At 50.4% G+C, this 16901-nt stretch overlaps 1 long non-coding RNA gene across 2 annotated transcripts; it reads left to right on the top strand.

Annotated features, from left to right (window-relative positions):
• The first annotated feature begins 1694 nt into the window (after positions 1-1694).
• LOC122458351 lies at positions 1695-11039 on the top strand. Of its 2 annotated transcripts, XR_006278358.1 has the most exons (4): positions 1695-1991; positions 2122-2211; positions 2733-4958; positions 8117-11039. It is a non-coding gene; the product is annotated as an uncharacterized LOC122458351 (long non-coding RNA). The 2 variants fall into 2 exon arrangements; XR_006278359.1 differs by lacking the exon at positions 8117-11039 and having other exon boundaries at positions 2733-5174.
• Positions 11040-16901: the final 5862 nt, after the last annotated feature.

Raw genomic sequence — 16901 nt, 5'->3', positions numbered from 1 at the left:
TGAATTTACTATTCACTAAAAAACTTTTACTCTACCCTAGAAAGTACCTCATCTGGTAGCAGTTTGTCAACCCCTATGCTGCAGAGGGCTCCACCAAAATTTTCAGCCCAAGGAAAGCACTTCCCCATTCCCCATGACATGTCTGTAATGAATGCTTATAACTGTTTGGCTACAAATTGATTTTGTCTTTGAGCCTGTGTCACTGGAATTTATTTATTTTCTCTGCCATTGTGTTAGAAGTTATCATCAAGTTTCGCTATCTAGTCTATCTGTCTGGGTATTTACACTGCACTCATCACAGCTATCAGAGAATCTAGTATTTAAATCAGATCTGGATGGGAACTTTCCCAAAATTCAGGCTGAAGTTGAGATCTGAAGTTCTAGTTTGGCCCCAATAAAATAATACATTAACAACATGGGATTTGTGTATCAGTAGCACCCACAGCCACACATACTGTCCATACCATTGGCAGGGTCAGAGCTGGCTCCATGGCAGGGTAAGGTTCTGCAGGGTTGGGACTAGCTCCTGGTTCTGAGACAGCCAATGTCTCCATGCTGCTGTCCACCCAGCAGCCACGGGAGAGCTGCATGCATTACCATATAGACTGTGTGGAGACAAACACCATGGAGAGTGCCACCTCAGAAGGCTGGACTGACCGCTTATCTCATGGCCCCTGATTGGTCCAGGCACCCTATTTAAGCCCAGGAGGAGTTTCAGAAGTGCCTGTGCAATGAGGAGGACCCCTCACCATCCAGAGCAACAGATGCATCTTGGCTCACTCTCGGGCCCCCAACCCCAGCTTCTACCCTGAAACTCTAACTCTAGGCCCAACCCTTGGCTTCAGTATTTAGACTCTGACTTTGCCCCGTGACTTCAGTACTGGGACTCTGACTCCACCTTTTGACCCCTGGTTTTTGTATTTGGGCTCTGACTCCAGCTTTAGCACTTGAACTGAGTCTCTGGCTACAGACCCTGGCTTTGCCCTTTGAATTCTGAATCTGTTGCTAGGGTCCTGAACTCAGGCTGCCACTCTCAGGCTCCAGCCCAGTTTCTGACATCCAGCCTAGACCCCTGACTCTGGCACTGGACCTGACAACCAGGCCTGACACCCAAGCCCTGGCTGTGACAGGGCAGCAGTGAGGAGGAGCAGTGCTGGCAGACCCACTGCCCATTCAGGTTTGACACAATGGCCTCTCCATCATGGGGGAGGAGGAGTCTGGGGCCAAAACTGAGTGAGTGGCATTGCGACCTGGTGCACGGTGGGGTGTTTGCAGCACTGTTCAGGTTTGGTCCCATGACCCCTCTGTCATGACCTGAGCATAGGCCAGTATTTGACTGCCCTGGCTAGTTTTTGTATGGATTTGCCAGTTGCCAGAAAAAACATTTAATCTCAATTTTTTTTTGGGTGTGGGTCTAAGGATTTGCATTATTGTCACAATACACTGGAATATCTAATGTTAAAAGTTTCTGTGTCCAGGTAAGGACGCTGCAGTGTTCCCACTTCTGCAGTTTAAACAATAACAGATCAAAACTGTTGAAAATACAGCAGCTGTCTGCCCAGCACCACACAATCATCACATTGTGTGTGTTTGTGAGAGAGGATTTGAGTCACTATAAGTGACTGCTGAAGGGAGTGTTGCCAAGTTGTCTTGTGGTTGGAGTTGCAGCAGGCTTGCCTTGTAGAGGGGGTTGTCAGGTTTTTTGGTAACCCGGTAGTAACCCTGCCTGAGCACTATGTGCCAGTTCACAAGGCCACTCACTCAAGTTTGTTCAACTCCCACATCATGACAGAGAGGTTATACCTGAATGGACAGCGGGTTGGCCAGCACTGCTGCTCCTCACCGCTGCCACAGGGCTGGCTCCTACGCCAGGTTGGCTCCTGCTCCTGTCCGGTCTCACCCCATTTCCAGCAGCCCATGTCCCCTCTGCTTTGCCTGCAGGACTCACGCAGCAACAGCCTCAAGACCTGCAAGAAGTATGGGGAGCTATGGTGAATGATTGCACGGGTCAGCTGAAAGGCGACAAGGAGCCCAAGGTGGAAGGGGCAGACATGAGGGAGTTTTGCCTAGGGCCTCATCATGGGTTTTGGTGGGTGACTCCATTTTGTTTCCTTGCTTCAGGTGGAAGTTTTGTCGGTGAAGAAACTTTGGGCTGGAATCCCTGCTTACCACATGAAAAATTTCTGGGGGCACCCCCCGTTGTACATTTTAGTAAGTAATGTAGTTGGTACACATGTTCATTAGCTAATTTCTACAGCCCTTGTGTAGCTGTGGGGTTTTTTGGAGGGTGGGGAAAGAGGGAGAAGAACAATTTTCATCCCTGGGTCCAACATATGTGTCTTGAAGAACTTTCATGCTGTTACTAACATTTGGTTAAGTAAGGCTTTTATCTTATTGCTTCACTCATCTGTCCCTTATTTCTGATATAAATACTAGTAGTGCCTTTTCTGTGTTGTTTGACCATTGATTCCACATAATGAACTTTGCAAGGAAGCAGACATGGCTGGTTAGCCAGAGTCATGATCTGGGTTAATGCAATTTTGTGGAAAGTTTTGCCCCCAATACCAGGCAATTGCAGGAAAACACAGAAGGTTTGTGTTTCGACACGTTTCTCAATCACCAGTACATTTTGTGTGGGCTGTCATTAGAAGTGCTGTTCCATGTGCTGAACACAGGGCTGCTCTGCAGCCTTTCCAGTTGCCCTTTTTAATAAGTCTTAATTCAATTTTCAGCTTTGCTCTTTGATGCCGATTCCTGAGCTGCTCCATATTTGAGTCTGCTGATGTCAGCAGCCTGTTAACTAGCAAACTGGTCTGAGAGGACAGGATCAGCTGCAGTACCTACAGTTTCCTGGATCTGCCCTCTGATCGTGGAGTGCGTGCATCTCCTGGTTTGATGGAGACTAGAACATTCACTCATCTCTCAAGAGAGGTTTCCACCACTGAAATCAAGGGAGGCATGTTACACATGTGTATTACGAATGTATGTATTTGTGCATATGATTTTCAAATTTTGTGTCTGTCACATGAGACCTGATCATCTGTCTTGCCTAGAGTGGATGACTAACAGGCTTGATTCCTCTACAAGATTAAAAAACCCTACCTCATGCTGAAACATCCTGCCACCTGCCATAATCAGCGCAGGATTTTTGAATAATAAATAAGAACAGTACATTCCTCAGAATTCCTGCTGAACTATTTCTATTCAGGTCCTAGTATTACAGCTCCAGAAGATTAGTGTTGAGCATACCTTCCACATGCTCAACATCCAAACCACACTGAAGTCAATGGGAAACTTTCGATTGACTTCAGTGGAGAGCGGATCAAGTCCATTAGGAGAAGTCCCAGTACTCAGATGGGCCAATCCTAACAAAAAGAGGCCATATAGATTAAGGAATCTTAAATCCAGTTGCTTATTCACTGCACCCAAACATCATTTATACACAAGAACAAAACAAATGCAAGAAGCCCCTGGGAACTCAAACCAATGTTGATGGACACTAGTTCTGTGATCAACGGGCATCAGACCACACCAGCTCTCACTGCTGATGAGGCTCCAGATCAAGACTGGATCACCGAGAATTCTGCAAACCTTGTGTTGGCCTACGTTGTCTCTCCCTGCCCTCTTGCCCAAGGCTACTCAGCACACCGCAAGGCAGGTGTGGACCGGAGCATTCATATTGTCATTCCAACTCAGTGTGGAAGTGGCACCCCAGGAAATAACAAATCCTTCAAACTACACCATTTTACACATGAAACCAGAGCCAGAGCTAAAGCCAATGTGGGCTTTCTATTCAACTATAGAGGCAGAAGACGGCAGTTTCACAAAGGAGCTGTTTGAGATGCTATCAGCAATAGCGGTGAGATTCCTAAGATTCCTCTTTCCAGCCATGTTGACAAGCCTCGGATGTAAAACGCCCGAACACATTTCCTCTTTCTCCATGTTAGGACTCTTTCGTGTTATCTCTGGTCCAACCCACATAGCCAGCCACATCTTCAGCCTGCTCTTCACACTAAATGCCAGCAGAGAGAACATCACACAGTATGGCCCTATCTTAGACAACCTCCTCGTTCTGTCAGCAGTCTAAGCTTTCCCCCCATTCAGGCAACAGGAAGGCTCATGGACCTCATTATGCTTCAGGACAGCAACAGCCTCCCAACAGGCTGAGGAGTTGAATTGCTAATAGGTCATTTTGTCCACATGCACTAGTTACTACCACTGATACCCTAGATCTCAGACAGCCCCCTCCTCGCTATTGCCCACACAAATCCCAATGGTCCTTCCTTGAAGAGAGAAGGAAACTTGAGTGCCAATGACAAAAAACTTGGGTTGAAGCATACAGGTTAAAACAGGAAGAATTTCTACAGGCCTCTGCTGAGGCTGTAGGATACTTTAATCATGGCAGAATCCAGCGTCACTTGATATGAGGAGATTTATGCCTTCTTCAGGTGGAAGAGGCCACCCATATACAGGAAAGGGGCTCCAGATAATCTCTTCAAGGCTGGAGGCAGGAAAGGGGCATGATACATCCTGCTCCCACCTACCATTTCCCTCCCTACCGAGGCCCAGCTACTCTCTGACCCAGGCCACCTACAGCTACTATACAGAACCCAGTCCTACAGACCATGGAATCACAAGAAGGGATGACTCCTCACTTCTGCATGGATCCTGGAGCATGATCTGGCTCTTGATCCTATGATACTTACTCAGGCAATTGAGAGTCAATGGAAGCTTTGCCTAATTAAGGTGTGAAGTAGGGCCAAACCTCTCATAACCTTTTGTTTTGGTTTGCTTTTTTAAAGACCCTGTTTTGTGTTGCAAGGGTACCTGACCTTAACATTTACAACAAGGAGGCAAGAGAAATGAAGTGTGAAAAGAGAAATCTCTGCCAAACTTCTGCAGATTGTGAAGTAATATCACTGCTGACAGGGAGGGAAAAAATCTATCAAGAAGCCATGGTAAGTTCTTTTTCATGCCAGACACTTTCCGCAAGACAACTTATTTCATATTGGCTTCTTCAAAATTATGAAAATTATTCACTTGTTTGTTCACTTAGATATATGGCATTTATTCTCTTTATTCGCAGTTCTCCAGAGATTCCAACCTTGCCACTAGCCTATTCCATTCTTTTGTGTCTGACGTAAAATGTCTCATCAGGGGACAGTTTAAACTTAGAGAGCCAGAATTTGAACTACAATGCTATTTCCCCTCCTTCTACCCATGTGTTCAAAGACTGGTTTGTGCAATTGTTCTTCCTCCCCACCTCCACCTTCCCAAAGTAAGATGGGAAGGTGGGGACTGGATGGCACAGGAGAGTGGCCACTGGGTATACAGTCTTTCACCTATATGCTATTAACTTAACTTCACCTTAGCTAAGGTTGAGTGAAATTCATTACAATCTGATAGCTATTTATCAGCCTATAAAAAACAATTGATGTTCTCAATAGAGTTTCTTAGGATACCAGTGTGTGCACATGACAAAGCAAACCACCTGAAATAGCATTAATTTACATCCTCTTTGGAAGTCTCAGAGGACTAAGGGGTGTCTACCCTAAGAAAAAAGGGTGTTTCTACAACTTAATAGCCAATATTATATGCTATAGATTACAGATATAACTATACTGGAAAAGTGTAAATAGGGCAAGTTGTAGTTTTTACCTTGATTTAGCGGTTTGCCTACAGTTCATCTGAACTAGCTAAATTGAGGTAGAGCTAGTACATCCTTTGCCCATCTTATCACACATCTTTCTTCTAGCATAGGCCTACCCTAAATGGTCATGGAGAGAGTCAGTTACACTCTCCTCCCTAGGGGCCATCTCTCTTGCCCAGGGAGGAGTACAAATGGAAGAATAATGTAGGAAAACTTGCACTGTCACTTGTCTTGTTCTGTGGATAAACAGAGGATTCCAAAGATGGGGTTCCAAAAAGAACTACATAAGTTCATGGCGGATAGGTCCATCAATGGCTGTTAGCCAGGATGGGCAGGGAGGGTGTCCCTAGCCTGTTTGCCAGAACCTGGGAATGGGCGACTGGAAATAGATTACTAGATCATTACCTGTTCTGTTCATTCCCTCTGGGGCACCTGGCACTGGCTAGTGTCGGAAGACAGGATACTGGGCTAGATGGACCTTTGGTCTGACCCAGTATGGCCATTCTTATGATGGTACCTTTCATCCTCATTAAATGTGCTTCAATAAAACAAACCAGTGTGTTCAATGGAAGGAAACAGATAACAGATTTTATTTATTTTCAGACATCAGAAGAATTATAAAATTTAGAACAATATGAAAAATATCTTGAAGGAATCCTGCTAGCCAATGTTATAAAGGCAACCATGACACTAACATACAGTGTTATTATTTATTATTATGTTTACTCTGTGGTCAGTGTGCTTGGCATTGGTACAAACAAGAAAAGACAGATTTGAGCTTACAGTTGGACACCTAAGTCTGTACAGAGCCCCAGTCTCTGCTTGGATGCAGGGGGTCTGCCTGAATGGATCCAGGTGCAGAATCAGGGCCTATACTATATAATTAAGGCCTGGGTTTTACAAAAGCTATTATTTGGTTTTTAACCAATTTTTACCCAAATTTTGGAACACTCAAGTACAAAAAAGAAGCCCTGAACTCCCTGGACCTGGCTCCTTGCTCTTGAAGGAGGGATGGCAGCTCAGGAACCTGGTGGCCCAGGTAACTGAGCTGTCACTTCTCCTTCCGGAGCAGGCCCAGAAGTGGAAGAAGTGGAGGAGGCAGCATGAGGAGATGGCACCCTTGTCTCCTCCACCAGGTCTGCTCCAGAGGGAGTGATGGCAGCTCTGTAACCTGGGCTGGCCAAATTACAAGGCCACGATCTCTCCTTCCGGAGAGGCGAGCTGGGTCTGGACTCCCCTGGCATTAAGCCGCTTTTACTTTCCGTCCTCTTTTTTTCCCCTCTATTTGTTGCTTTTCTCCCTGTCCTCCCCTCCTTGAATATTAGCCCTGATACTTACCCAGAAAAAACAAAATTAATTTTGGGCACTGATTTTCACCCTTAATTTTTGTAACGAACAGTGATAAATTCCAGGGAAACTTTAAACAAACCAAAAAAAAAAAAAAAAAGGGCCTCACATATAATACAAAGCACACTGGGTGCCAACATCTTTCAATATTACTGCTATCCGCTTAGGGTCTGATCCCCCTCCGATAAAATTCTTTGACAAAACTTCCATTGACTTCAACGGTGTAGGATTAAGCCCCCAGTTATTAATGCTCAATAATTTCCTCTTATACACACAAAGATTTAACACTAGAAACTTCAACAGATCCAGTGCAAATAATGTATTATAATAAATGCTAATACCCTACTTAAATTTCCAGCGTCCCTGTTTGAATTCAGGAAATTAGCATACAGCTGCTTACTGCCACAAAAAAGGATTGCTGCTGAACGTGAAACATGAACTCCCTCTTTTTCAGTGAGAAATTCAAAGTGTGAAAATCTGTAAGAAGAATATTTTTATCCAAATGTCTGGGGAAACCTGAAATTGTAATTTTTGTATGTTTAAACACACACACACACACACACACACACACACACACACTTGTACTGAACATTTTCCTGGAGCATCTCACACCTGAAAGACGATATTTTTGCGTCTACTTTGCAATTCCAGCTACCCAACTTTTTAAGAGTGCTGAAAACAGCAGTCTTGTGTGTCCAGCCTCTAATATCGTGATCCACTGTCAGATTTTTTTTAAACAGAGTCACTATTGCTAATCAACAACCTCTCTGTTTATGTCTCCTGCCCAAATCCCATTATGTCATCATTGCCTAGGTTTACTGAAACTTTGAATTCTCTTGAAGCATGCATTTATTGGTTTGAGCTATAGAAAGAATCACAGAAGGAAAATAGTTGGATTTTCTTAAAAATCCAATTACACAGCTTTTGGGTAGGAACTCTCACATCTCCCGTATTACGAATTCTCCTCTCTCAAGGCAGTGTGGCCTCACCATAGACATAATGGGCCAAATATATCCCTGGTATAATCACATTGGCTTTTAAAGGAGTTACATCAAGAATTAATTTGAACTAATAAACACTGTGCTAGATTGCTGACCACATTTTTTTCTTAAACTACAGCAGACATTCACCAGAAGACCATCCATTGCCAGATGTTCCAGCGCGGGTGTAAAAGAACTGTAACATTAGCATGAGTACAGAAGAGTGACTAGAAAAAATTAAGCACAGTCAAGAATGTCTTCTCTGGAATATACTTGCAACTATTACAGAATAAGATCAGAACCAAAGGCTCTCTACAAGCTTCTGCAAAAAGTTTGCTTGGAAACAACAAACTAAAGAGCTCTGGTGGGCTACACTCACTCTGGGAGCGCCCCCTTGCATCCCTGTGTGATGTCACTGGTATCTTCTACTCGAGCACTTCCTGCAGGCCACTTCCTTTTGGTTCCAGGTCTTCTGTGGCTCAGTCCTCCAGCCAAGTTGTGTGAAGTTCAAAGCCCTTTTGAAGTAACTACAAACCCCTAGTCCCTCTTGGGCTCCACCAAAGTTCTCTGTTCATTGGCCTCTTCTCCTGGTGCCTGCAGAGCTCTTCTCACCTTAATACCTCTCTAGCAGGCTTCCGCTACTGCCGCCCTTCCCCAGGGATTCTGACAGCTTTCCTTAGGTATCTTCCTGCTGCAAAACTTCTCTTATAACTACTAGATCTTCTGCCACTGCTAGGCTTTTCTTCTATTCCCTTATCCGCATAGGTCCTATCTCAGAGCTCCCGCACAGGATTGTACTCTGCTTTCTATGGGCACATCTACATTGCAATTAAAAACCTGCTGCTGGCCCATGCCAGCTGACTCCGGCTCATGGGGCTCAGCCTAAGGGCCTGTTTAATTGTGGAGTAGACATTCAGGCTCATGCTGCAGCCTAGGTCTAGAACCCTGCAAGGTGGGAGTCCCAGAGTTTAAGCTGCAACCTGAGTATCTACACCTCAGTTAAACAGCCCTTTAGCCCGAGCCCAAGTCTGCCAGCAATGGGTGTCTACTTTCAGTATAGACACACTCTATGAGACTCTCAGCCTGCCTTCCTCAGGCTCTTCCCAGAGGAGAATTCCCCTCATTCCTCCCTCTAGTGAGTTCCTAGCTCTGTGTAAGTAGGGGTCAGTTTCTAATACACCCAGCTGGGATCACTAATTAGTCCATATGTACGCAGCTCCAAGGGCAGCACCTTCTGCCTGAAGCCCCGCCTCTTCCACCTCTCCCCAGATCCCAGAGCCCCCCAACCGTGGCCACCAGCCCCCACCCCAGGCTAGCCCCCCCACAACCTCAGAGTGCAGGGAGTGAGGGCAGCACTGGTGCTGCCCCAGCCCCTGGAACTGGGCAGAAGAGCAGAAGCAGGGGTCTGCTAACTCATGGGCAAGGTTGAGCCCAGCTTGCATCAAAGGGCCAGCCAGCCCATGACAGGAGCCTTGTGCTGAATTCTGCTTTATGCAGCAGGTCTCGCTGGCAGAGCCGTGCTGTGTTAGACACAAGGGAACCACACATCCCATTAACTTTATTCTTCTATTATTTATAGCTAAAGCTAAGATTTAGTCATGGGTATTTTTAGTAAAAGTCATGGACAGGTCATGGGCAATAAACAAAAATTCATGGCCCCGTGACCTGTTCATGACTTGTACTATATAGTCCTGACTAAATCTTGGGTGTTCTGGGGGGCTCCAGGAGAGCAAGTGCTGCTCTGGAGAAGGAGCTCTGGGGCGCCCGCTGGCCCTGTGGGGGACTCCGGGACACCTGCTGGTACTGGGGGGAGGTCTCCGGGGCACCCGCTGGTGCTGGGGGGAGGAGCTCCAGAGCACCTACTGGTGCTCGGGGGGGGAGGGGCGCGCAGCTCGGCACCGCTGCAGCCACTGCTGGCAGCCCAAGACCACCGCCGGCACTGCTGCTGGTGGGAGGTGGTCCCGCCAGCCTGGGACTGCCACCACTGCTGGGGTGGGGGTGGGGGTGTTGTGGCTGGCCCCAGGGCTGCCCAAGCTACTCGGGCAGCCCTGAGGTCGGTAGCACCTGCCGGCTGCAGAAGTCACGGAGTTCCCAGAAAGTCAAGGAATCTGTGACCTCCGTGACAGACTCAGCCTTATTTATAGCATTACTTTATTAGTTCATTTGTTCATTCTCCTCACATTTAAAGGAGGGTACTCCCTTGAGTTTTGTATCAGGCTAGTGGTCATTTATGACCTATGTGCCTTTTTCACTGATAAGTGATAAATATGTGTTTGTAAATCTCTTACCTAATGCCAGTGAATATTAATCTTCCTAGCCCTAAAATAAAGCCAAGAGATTGAAATTAGGAAGAAAAATCCTTTTTAATCAAAATACATTGACCAGTTTAATAAAGATTACAGAGGGGTTGAAGCTACAAATGTTCAGATCAGGGTCCAAATTTCCTCCAAGTTTTGTAAGAGGGCAGGATTTGGATTCAGGGACTGATTCAGTTTCCTCAGTGATGATAATAATAATTACAGTGGCTTGCTTCATCCATCTCTCTCCCTTCCTTGTCTCCCCCGGCCCTCCAACTTCCCATGCAGGAGAGGAAGACCAGCTGCCTCCAGTGCACTGTCTGCCTTTTCCCATCACAAAGGGCTCTCTGTGAGCCTGGTGTCCACACAGGTGGAAAAAGCTGAGATTGGGTAGGCTAGGCCAGTGGCTCTCAATCTTTCCAGACTACTGTACCCCTTTCAGGAGTCTGAATCGTCTTGCATACCCCCAAGTTTCACCTCACTTAAAAACTACTTGCTTACCAAATCAGACACAAAAATAAAGAAGAGTCACAGCACACTAGTACTGACAAATTGCTTAATTTCTCATTTTTAAACCATATAATTATAAAATAATTCAATTGGAATATAAAATATCCTACTTACATTTGAGTGTATCTTATATAGAGCAGTATAAACAAGTCATTGTCTGTATGTAATTTTAGTTTGTACTGATGTCGCTAGTGCTTTTTATGTAGCTTGTTGTAAAACTAGGCCAATATCTAGCTGAGTTGATGTACCCCCTGGAAGACCTCTGTGTACCCCCAGGGATACATGTATGCCTGGTTGAGAACCACTGGGCTAGTGGTAGGAATAGGCAGGCCAAGAGCAGGGACATAGTGACACAAATTTTCTCTCCTCCAGCCTTGTGAAGAGAAACTAATGCAATGTGAAGCTATATTGTCTTTTCCATGGAGTCCCACACCAGGGATTCTGGGGCAGCTCCAGTAGCATGGCTCCATTGAAGCTGCACTGCCACAGAACCACGGGGGTTCCCAGGGGAGATTGGAAGCAAAGTGACTGTGTAGGTAAGGCCTCTGTGAGGGTGGAGACCTGATTTATGACCATTAAAAGCAATTGATCTTGTATTGAAGCCCCAGATTCACCAGTCCATATCCTGATGTCCTAACCCAGCTTCTTTTACTCCATCCTTACTCAGACAATATGGATCAGATTCTCTCTTACTCATATCAATGTAATACCATTGGTTCATGGCTCACGCTAAATCCCCTTTGCCCATTCTAGCTGCAAACAGGACTTTTAGATGCCCTAAACAGCCTGCTGGGGATCACTCTGGCAGGACATAGTTGGCATAGCTTAAAGTCATTTTTGCCACCTTCTCATATCTCCCATGTTTCAGACCCAGAGCAACTAAAGTTTGAGTCCATTGACTTTAGAGGAGTGACTCCTGATTGACACAGGTGTAAGTGAGAGGACAGCTCCCACTGCTCCTCAAAGGCATCAAGGGAGTCAGAGGACGCCGCCCAGAGGAACTCTGCCCGGATACATGAACGGACCGAGGATCGGAAATAGGCCCCACAGTCACAGGAGACTCCATCAGCCAACCTCCTCCCTCTGGTTTTATAGATGGCCATTTTAGCTAGGGCCAGGAGGAGATTGACCAGGAGATCCCGTGACTTTGTGGGGCCATGGATAGGGAGTGCATAAATAAGAAGGTGAGGGGAAAAGTGCAACCAAAAGCGTCATAAAATATTGGTGAGGAGCCGGAATAGGGGCTGCAGTCTGGCACACTCCAGGTATGTGTGTGCCAGGGTTTCCTTCATGCCGCAAAAGGGGCAGGTGTCTGGAATTGAGGTGAACCGCACCAAGAACACGCCCGTGCTCACGGCTCTGTGAAGGACCCACCAACTGACATCCCCAGCGGGCCTCGGGACTAAGGTGGAATATAGGCTGGCCCACCGGGGCTCCTCATCCTCCAAAGGTGGCAGGAGGTCCCGCCATTTTGTATCAGGGCGGGACACGAGGGTGAGGGCGTGAAGGGTGTGGAGCATGAGCGTGTATAGATGTTTTTTCTTGGCACAGTTTGAAAGCATACCAGCTGCATCTCGTGCAGCCAGCTTACAGTGAAGGGGTGAGGGGGTCGGTTAGGTCCACGGGGCAGGGGTCCAATTAAAAGGTCCAGCGGGCCTGGGGTAGAGGGTAGGCAGGGTGTGCCCTCATACAGGACCCGGTCGAGATAAACCCGAGTAGCGGGCGGCAAAGCGGCCTTCACCCCTGAAGTATGCGCTTGGGAGTACAAGGTCTGGAGAGCCCCATGCACTGAGCGAGCATCAGGGGATCCAGCCAGTCTCCTAGGTCATAGTCCAGGAGGTCTCCGACTCTTGTGACTTCTGCCAGGACCAACCTCTGGCGCACCGAGCGGGACTCCGCCACCTGCACACGAAGCTGGGGGTTGTGTAGCAGGGGCCCTGCGAGGAGATCTGCCCCCTCGGTGGCTGCCACGGACTTGGTCGTTGAAAAGAGTTTCCAGGTCCGGAGGAGCTCCTGGTAGAAGACCAGCAGCCCAGAGAGGTCTCGCGGAAGACCTCTCGGATGGAGATAAAGGTGCTGCCGGTTGTATCGGAGCCCTCAGAATCGGCGCAGGAAGACGTGCGCCAGTATGCTCCACGCCGGACTACCTGCACCATAAAGGAGCCTCTGCAGGGCCTGGAGGTGGAAGATATGGACCTGAGTAAGCGGACATTTCAGGCCCTACCCTCCCTCCTCCTGGGGTAGATGGAGAACCCCTGCAGGGACCCAGTGCAGTCCTGACCAAAAGAACTCCAGAATCGATGTCCAGAGGTTGGCCAGGAAAGCCGGGGCTGGGACAAGGGTGTTGAGCCGGTACCAGAGCATGGACAGGACTAGTTGATTAAGCACCAGAACTCTCCCTCGAAGGGAGAGGCACCGGAGTAGTCCTGTCCATTTCCGGAGCTGCTCTGTCACCCCGCCCTCTAAATTCTGCCAGTTCTCCGGCGGAGAGAGATGCGTGGCAGAAAGGAAAACGCCGAGATAGAGCAGCGGACCCGTACTCCACCGGATGGCCTGAAGCGCGGGTGGGAGGGAGCTCGCCTGCCACCAGTCCCCTACCACCAAGCCAGAGCTCTTGACCCAGTTGACCTGCGCGGAGGAGGCTGCCGAATAGATAGCCTGGCAAGCCTCCACCTGCGCCAAGTCGCCCGGGTCCTGGACCACGAGGAGCACGTCATCAGCGTACGCCGACAGGACCAGCTGCAGCTCCGGCTCCCGCAGCACCAACCCTGTCAACCTCCTTTGGAGGAGACAGAGGAAGGGCTCGATCACTAGAGCGTACAGCTGGCCCGAGAGGTGGCACCCCTGCCGTACTCCTCGCCCGAAGCTGACCGGTTCGGTCAGGGTCCAGTTGAGCCTGACCAGACACTCTGCGGAGGCGTACAGCGCCCGAAGAAAACCCACAAATTGGGGTCCGAAGCCAAATGCTTGCAGAGTGCTCAGGAGATACCCATAATCCACCCTGTCGAACACCTTCTCCTGATCTAAGGACAGGAGGGTGAACGACAAACCATCCCTACACCCGAGTTCCAAAAGGTCCTGGACCAGATATAGGTTATCAAAGATGCTGCAGCCCGGGACGGTGTAGGTCTGGTCTGGGTGGACCACGTCTGCCAGCACGGACCCTAGCTGCAGCGAGATTGCTTTTGCCATGACTTTGTAGTCCGTGCTGAGGAACGAGATGGGATGCCAATTTCGTAAATCGCAGCGGTCCCCCTTCTTTGGCAATAAGGCGAGCAAGGCTCACCTGCACAAAAGAGGGAGGACCCCGCTCTGCAAAGACTTGGCCCAGACGGTGACTAGGTCTGGGCCGAGAAAGTCCCAGAACATGCGGTAGAACTCCACGGTCAGCCCGTCCATGCCCGGAGATTTATTGGTGGGCGTGCGGCAGAGGGCTTCCGAGAACTTGGCCAGAGTGAGAGGCAGCTCTAGCCGGTCTCGGTTGCCCACGCTGACCATAGGGAGCTCCTCCCAGCGCACTCTGCAAATGTTAGGATCGGTCGGATCCAGGGAGAAAAGGCTTGCATAGAAGGCTCTCGCCCTCCTGTACATCTCCACCGGATCTGTGAGGGGGGTGCCGTCTTCTGCCAGAAGGCCGGTGACATGTTTCTTGGCCCCCCTTTTTTTCTCCAGGGCGTAGAAGTGGGAGCTGCGATCCATCTCCCGAAGGAGACGGATGCGGGATCGAACAAAGGCACCCCGAGCCCGATGGTCCTCGAGGGCCCAGAGCTCCTCCCGCTTCTCCCGGCACGCTCCGCAGAAGGGCGGATCCTCGGGGCTGGTGGCCAGACACCTCTCCAGCTCTAAGACCTCCCGTTCCAACTGCTCTATCGCCACATCCCTCCATCGGCTGGCACCCCGGGTGTAGTCACGGCAGAAGAGCCGGGCACGCACCTTCCCTAGGTCCCACCACCGCCGCACCGAGGGAAAGGCACGCCGCTGCCCTCGCCAGGCCAGCCAGAACTCCCGGAAGGATGCCACGAAGCCCGCGTCCTCCAGCAAGCTGTTGTTGAAATGCCAATAGGCCGGCCCCGGCCTCTCTGTGCAGACGGAGGCCATCACGGTGGCTTAATGATGGTCAGAAAATGGGGCCGGCTGGATGCTGGAGGAGTGGGCTCCTGAAAGATGGAAGTGTGATAAATAAATGCGGTCCAACCGGGAGTGGCTCCACCGATGGGCCTCCACCCGGACAAAGGTGAACGTGGAAGTGTCATCTGGGTGGTGGTCGCGCCAGACATCCACCAGGGAGTGGTGTTCGACTATCTCCTGGAGGACGGCGGTGGCGGCCGGGCTCTGCTCGGTCCCCGAGTGGTCCCGCTCCTCGAGGGTGATGTTAAAGTCCCCTCCCAGGACCAGCCCCTCATGAGGTTCCAAGGTGCCAAGGAAGGCGGACGCCTGCTAACAGAATTGCAGCCGCTCCGGGCTCGCTGCCAGGGCATAGATGTTAACGAGGTTGACCCCAAGCCCCTCCATGCAGACCCGGAGGTGCAGCAGGAGGCCCGGCACAGCCTTGGCAACCCCCAGCACCTCAGACCGTAGGTCGGGGGAGAACAGGGTCGCCACTCCAGCTGTACGAACGTGAGATGGCTAAAATAGACCCTGTCCCCCCAATCCAGCTGCCTTCGGCGGTTGGATCCGTATGGGTCTCCTTCAGGAAAACCACAGAATACCGCCCCCCAAAGGAAGGAGAGCACCTGGGACCTGCAGACACCCATCCTACAGCCGCAGGCGTTCAATATTGCGATGGTAAGAGGTGCCATGAGGAGGGCTGGGGGGGATCCTCACCGGCAGGAACGCTTGCAGCTCCCGACGGGCCGCGCAGCAGTCCGTGACCTACTCCGTAGGTGAATAAGGAGTCATGGAAGAGGCGGACCTGCTGGTAGGCCGCGGCACCCTGCCTGCCAGTCCTTTTACCCTCCCCCATGAAGGCCCTTGCGGCCCAGAGGATTTGATGAAAGTCCCCCCATCTCTGGAGAGCAAGCTGTACTTTGTTGCGGGAGCCACGGACGTCTTCTAAAAACTCCCGCAACTCCTCTCGCAGCGCATGGGGGGTTGGGGTTATGATCTCCTGGATACTCCCCGACGGGGCCCTTGGTACAGCCCCATGGCCCACCGAGACGGGCAAACAGGGTACGGACCCCCGCCGGGGCTCCTGATGGGTTGGCGCCACTAGGCCCGCCTGGAATCCTGGGGCAATAGGGGACAGCAGAGGGAGGATAGCAGCCCCTGATGGGTCAGGACGGGTAAACACAAAGGCCGCTCCCTGGGGCTCATCGATTGGAAAAGGGAAGGAGACAGCCCCAGGGGTGGCAATAACATCTCGGGAGGTGGACGGGATAGGGACAGGGGCAGGGGCAGGGTTAGAGAAGAGATTCTGGGCGGGGAGAGGGCTCTCAGTGATGCCGGGTGCAGGCTCTATGGTGGATTTGGCAGCCACGGCATCAGGAGGTGGACTCTTCTGTAGGACCCCCTCCCGGGAAGGAGGTCGAATGCTCCTCACCAACGAGGGGTGCCCCTGGTGGCTCAAGTCCCGGCCGCGTGGCACTGGCCACCACCTCAACAGACTCGGCGGCTCTCAGCGGGGTGCCATCTGCAGCCGGGTTGATGGAGGAGTCCAGGGGCTCCTCGGAGGTGGGAGCAGAAGCAACGGTTAGGGGAGGGAGCACGGGGAAAGGGGGGCTGGAGTGAAGTCGCCCAGATCGAGGCCCACTAGCATAGGGTCGTCCTCCCCCTGGGTGACCGGGGTCAGACCCAGGGCCTCAATCTCCTCATATATGGACGGGAAATCATTTTCTGCCACCCCAGGATTCTCCCCACTGGCACCTGATGCGACGGTCGCCTCGGGGCACACTGAGGTTTCAGATGGCGCCAGGGCAGGGGAGGTTCCCTCGGGAACCTCGGAGGGGAGGGGCTCCCATGGAGGGGAGATACTGCCTTCCGGTGCTGCCATGTCTTCCCCAGCCGGCTCTGGTGGATGGAGCACACCCATGGGTAAAGCGGAAGGCTCGGCATCGGTGCCCCCCTTCCTGGTCTTCCGGGGGCATGCATCAGATGGGAGGAGCGGAGCTCGAGCCCTCT

This window comes from Dermochelys coriacea, chromosome 1, assembly GCF_009764565.3.
Source record: "Dermochelys coriacea isolate rDerCor1 chromosome 1, rDerCor1.pri.v4, whole genome shotgun sequence".
Lineage (NCBI taxonomy): Eukaryota > Metazoa > Chordata > Testudines > Dermochelyidae > Dermochelys > Dermochelys coriacea.
This window is presented reverse-complemented; position numbering and strand designations above follow the sequence as displayed.